General features: G+C 47.0%; 1 long non-coding RNA gene across 4 annotated transcripts; it reads right to left on the bottom strand.

The window, feature by feature from the left end:
- Positions 1-201: 201 nt before the first annotated feature.
- LOC102013755 lies at positions 202-4,895 on the bottom strand. Of its 4 annotated transcripts, none has more exons than XR_261744.2 (6): positions 4,861-4,895; positions 3,518-3,656; positions 2,338-2,427; positions 2,078-2,132; positions 1,851-1,952; positions 202-847 (listed from the first exon to the last, which is right to left on the bottom strand). It is a non-coding gene; the product is annotated as an uncharacterized LOC102013755 (long non-coding RNA). The 4 variants fall into 4 exon arrangements; XR_261743.2 differs by lacking the exon at positions 4,861-4,895 and adding an exon at positions 4,678-4,850; XR_001234933.1 differs by lacking the exon at positions 3,518-3,656 and having other exon boundaries at positions 4,861-4,882.
- Between the last annotated feature and the right edge of the window lie 238 nt (positions 4,896-5,133).

Here is a 5,133-nt window from a genome sequence, read left to right as displayed (position 1 = left end):
TATATGCTAATTATAGGGACTTAAAGATAAATAAATGAATCTGATGCTGGCAAAATAAAAGGGGGTGGAGAGAGGGGAAAAAAGGAACTTAGATGCGTTAGCACATATACTAACTCCCTACAGTGAGTGTAATCGTTATGTACTGCAAATGTGCTAATAACAATTAAAAATTAGAAAAAATTGCTATTGTTACCCGGCCATACTGATCAATATCTATTCTCTAAGTAGTTTAGTGCAAAGGGCACAATTCCAGGGAAGACAAGACTCTGTACTAGGATATAGGAGATCTGATCCTCCGCAGGAACTGAGATGACCAAGAAAAAGGATCTGACATTTATCTGAATTTTAAGTCACTATTATTAAATATTGATCAAGAACCCTGTTTCCCTGCTTTATAATCCAAATCCGTTCCTGCGGTAAAGACAACTTACCTCTCCTCAGCGTCCACTCCACCCGCCGCCCAGGAAGTTTTGGGAATCTCCAAAAGTAGGCTCTTCCTACCCACATCCATCCCTCCCCACCTCCAAGCTCCTCCTCCCTGGGGAACTGGGCTTAAGTGAAGTTCAGGTTGGCAGGGCCTGGAAGGGAAGATCCGGAAGACGGGGTAGGAGAGTGTTACGGTTTGTATCTAGGGTGCCCCCAACCCACACGGAATCACAGGTAGGACCTCTGGAAGGTACTGGATTACAGGGCTGAGGGCTGCGGCTCTTATGAGGTGCGGCCTGCTGGGAAGCGACCCGGATGGTGGTTTCTCCCTTCCCGGCTCCTGCTGCACGCTCTCAGCTTCCTGCTCACCGCGACGTGAACAGCTGCTCTCCAGCAGGGTCTTGCGCCGTGTCCTTCCTGCCTGTAGACGAAAACCACGATCCAAAGTCAACCTCTCCTCCTGTAAACTGTGGGTGTCCAGGTTTGCATCCCAGTGAGGAGGAAGGATCTAAGACGGAGACTAAAGAGTTTTCTCCCTAAGCTTTTATTTATTTGTTTATGACTGTACATTTTTCTAGAAATACTAGGTTGGTAGTAAAGAATTACAGTATTTATACATGTTCGTGTTTTAGGAAAGTTTTCTGAATAAAGTATTGTGGCATTAATAAAGCCAGAGATTAAAAAGCAATCTAAAAATAGTATCTGTTTTACTACCTGGTTCATTATTTCTGAGGAAAACACCAGCTTGCATGCTTAGCACCCATGGAGTTATCTTCACCTAAAAATTGGAATGTGTGAAGGAAATGTTGCCACTCACTAACCACTTAACAAAGAGAAATCTGCACACCACGCCAAGGCGTTATGCAGGAGGTGGGATGGACGCTTTCCCATGAGAAAGCAGAAACCCCACTCCCTCCGCAGCTAGCCGCGGCAACCTGTAATGTAAAGTTCTGTTTCAGCACAGCTTTTTACATTTTAAAAGAACAAGAAGGACAGTGCATCTCCCTTTCTCTGAATAGGGCCGCACAATGAGTTGCCAACGCCTCTGTTTTCGTTTTCTATTCCCTCAAAAGGAAAGGCAGCGACAGTTTTATAAGGTTGACTCCAGAGGCGTGGACTAAATTCACAAGAACGGAATTCCTCTCAGCAGGAAACGAGCTTTGCAGCCCTGTAGGTGGAGAGTAATACCTGGGCGTTAGTAGACCACAGACCGTTGGATATGTTTGGTTTCAAACATGCTCTCTTAATAATGATCTCAACAGGCAGAATGGCACCCATCCTCTGCATTTGTAGTTGCACCATGTAAATCAGGCTTTTTACAGAAGGGCACCAGCCTCCTGGCGATGGTCAAGGACAGATGACTCACGCCTGTCTGTGGAGTGCCACCGGGTGCCAGGCAGGGGCAACACAGGAAGCACGCTCACATTTGCCATGTGTCCAGGCTGGGAGAGACAGGAAGTGATCACAGGCAGCGACGTGGTGAACCTGGAGCCGTACACGTGTCTCTGGATTTGCCCGTTATCTTACTTAGGAACAAAGCAACAGAAGGCTTAATAAACAGGAACTGTTCGGCCCAGCCCAGGCAGCCCTTCACACCCACTTGCTCACTTCCTGTACCATTGAACAGGGGATTGCTGTGACATGATCGTACCTTGCTTTGCTCTAGTAAGGTGTCCGTCCTGTGGGTGAAGAGGAATTGTCACGGGCTGCATATAAAGTATATAATATGGTTAGTGTCTCTAAGAAACAAAACTTCCTTTTCAAATATTTTTATTATACAATTCTTTTTAAAAGAGGAGAAATGGTCCATGGCCATGGGTTCTCCAAGCTTGGAAGAGCACAGAATAATCTCACAGCTCTTCCTTCATGGGCCCCTGGAGGCTGACCCCAAAAGGGTGAGGTTTTAGTTACCTGGACATCAGCAGAGTCCCTAGAACAGTCTCTTGATTTAATATGGCGTTAAGGCACTCTGGTCCAAAGTTCTGGAGGAACTTTGAGGATCTATAAAAAGATCAGGATGGGCTAGAATGAATTTCACCCTTGCAATAAAATAAACATAGATGTTAATAATGGTTAACAGTACTATAACTTTATCAAGCAAAATGCAAATAGCACCTATACAAATAATATGTTGGGCTGACTGTTAGCAACCAATCATTTTTCAAGAAGCTATTGGGAAAATCCTAGCCGTGCAAGGCTAAAATAATGTTTCGGGCCCAATTGTGAACAAGATCTTCTCCCCATTTTATCATGCTTCTTTTAAAAACTTAACATTACCTTTAAGTACTCAAAAAAAGCAGTCCTAAGACATAGAGGATATAGTTTTGTAAAAAATATATATGAAAAGTGCTTTAGACTAAAGTAAAACAGGAAGATGCATCTCCCCACTCTAGCTGGTTGGAACTAAAATGTGCTGATGATATTAGAAAGGGAGGGAGGAAGAAGGGAGGGCGAGGCAGAGAAGGGCGTGCGGCGGGGAGAGCGGGAGGGAGGAGGAAGTACATGAAGGAGCGGTCCGCAGGTCTGCCTTTCCTGTCTCCTCCACCTCCTGCGGCTCTGCCTTTCCTGGCCTTTTAATTGTTCCTTCTATCCCGAGCCCCAGCCGCCCTTCTCCGTGATCCCTCTTGGATAGGCTGTGCTGTGGTCTGAATTGCCTCCAAAGTTCATGTGCAGGAAACGTAACCCCCAGGTCCGTGGTGTTGGGAGGCTGGGCTTACTAAAGAGCATCAGGTCTTTAGGGCGCGTCCCTTGTGACTGGATCTGTGTCACTGCCACAGTAGTGGGCTGGCTACTGAGGAAAGGGACTTGTCACCAGGTGAGTCAGGCCTTCCTGCTCCACTGCTGTCCTGCCTTCCCACCCTCCACCATGCGGTCACACGGCGTGAAGACGCTTGCCGGCTGCTGGCGCCTTGATTTTGAGCTTCCCAGCCTCCAGAACTATAAAATGTAAGTCTCTTCTTTTTTATAAATTAGGTATTCTGTGACAGCAGCAGAAACAGACTAAGGCAGACTCCTGGATCTGGATTCACTTCATATGTTCTGATTTCAGCACTGTCCGTGCACAGAGGTTTCCCATCACCCCCTTGCTTACCCTGTATGGTGTGTTCAGGGTTAGAAGCACCCAGGAGCCCCAATTCCAGGGAGGCCCCAAGGGAACAAATGGAAGAGGCATCTCTTCCCGATCCTCACACGGGGAAAGGACAGGGCAAGGTACTTCATCCTGAAAAGCTCTATGAGACAGAAAGTCAGGAGATGCTGTTCCTACCCTCTCCAGCCCTACCAGCAAGGTCAGACAGTACACCTACCCTGACATGGGTAAGGCACACCACAAACCACTGTTTCTCTAGCACATGAGCTATGAACTGGTCTTGTTGCACAGCCTCTGTATGCAACTGAATCACAGCCCTCCCCACATTGCCTCCAGGACTGCCCAGCTCTCTACCCAAACACCTGGCTGGGGCTGGAGACTGCCTGCATGCCAGATGCCTGCCCTTGACACTAGCAAAGCACCCGGTCCCTGGCAGCCCTCTCCCACCCACACGAGACCTAGTCGCTGTGCTATCACTTGCTGGCTGACCCTCAGCTCCCAAACACAGCTGCCCCACTGATTTCAGCATCACCACACCAAAAACGCCAGCCACACAGCCAGAACTTTAAGCGTCAACACCAGGCATAAACGCCGAGTCCCTACGCACGATGACGGTTAGTGATAGACTGGTAGATGGAGAGTCTGATGTTTAAAGGGTCATGGGCGTGGAGATATGGTCTAGAGTTGGTGTGTAAGCATTATAAACAGCTAAGTTAGGTAGAAATACTACCGGCCGTCAGACAGGCTTGTACCCTTGAAGGAGCCAGTGCAGAAGGTGGGGTACATTGCAACTGTGGGTACAGGTGCATTCTTAGAGGCCAGACCTCAAGATAAAGAGGGAATGACTGCATCTACACAGGGATAAACACCTCCCTGGGGATAAACAATAATGATTGATATTCTAAATAGCCATCAATGGGAGGGAGACAGGAAGAGTCCCTGACCCATCCTGTCCAAGAAAAGTCCTTGTGCATTGCATGCACACTTGCTACATGACTTGCTTCCCCACTGGGTCAATATTACCTAAGTGACAATACGTGTAATTTCATTGGCTGACCATAGCTTTGTCCCACCTTGTGGTTTCCCATTAGATCAATATTACCTAAGCTACTGTACTTGTAACCTTATTAGTTAATCATGATTTTAGTCTACCTACTACCCACCTTGTAATTTTACTTGAAAAGCGTCCCCTGGGAAGTGGGCTCATGGGTAACCCAGTTTCTGGGGCCCCTCTGTCTCTCCTAGATGGAAGCTTTCCTTCCCCCAATAAATATTTCCTGCTCTTAACCTCTGTTGTTGTTCCTTAGAATTCACTCTCAATTTGGGGGAACATGAACTCAGCATACCAGGCAGCTAGCAGGCTGGGAGTTACAGCATCCCCTTCATATTATTTGCATTATTTCAAGGGCCTACATCATGCCTACATCACAAGGAAGACAGAGTTCCATGGTTCTGCTCACGATCTCCACCCCAGTGCTGCTGTTGTGACTGTCACATTACACTGCACGATGCTTTTTCAGTTGTATTGAACCTTGATAGATCAGTTATCTTTAAATAGGGAGATTATCTAAGTGGGACAAAAATTAACCACAGAATTTTCTCCATCCAGCTGCAAAGAC

This window comes from Chinchilla lanigera, unplaced genomic scaffold (genome assembly GCF_000276665.1).
Source record: "Chinchilla lanigera isolate Chin_1 unplaced genomic scaffold, ChiLan1.0 scaffold00035, whole genome shotgun sequence".
In the NCBI taxonomy this organism is placed as follows: domain Eukaryota; kingdom Metazoa; phylum Chordata; class Mammalia; order Rodentia; family Chinchillidae; genus Chinchilla; species Chinchilla lanigera.
Note: the sequence above shows the minus strand (reverse complement) of the source record. Positions and strands in the feature narration are given on the sequence as shown.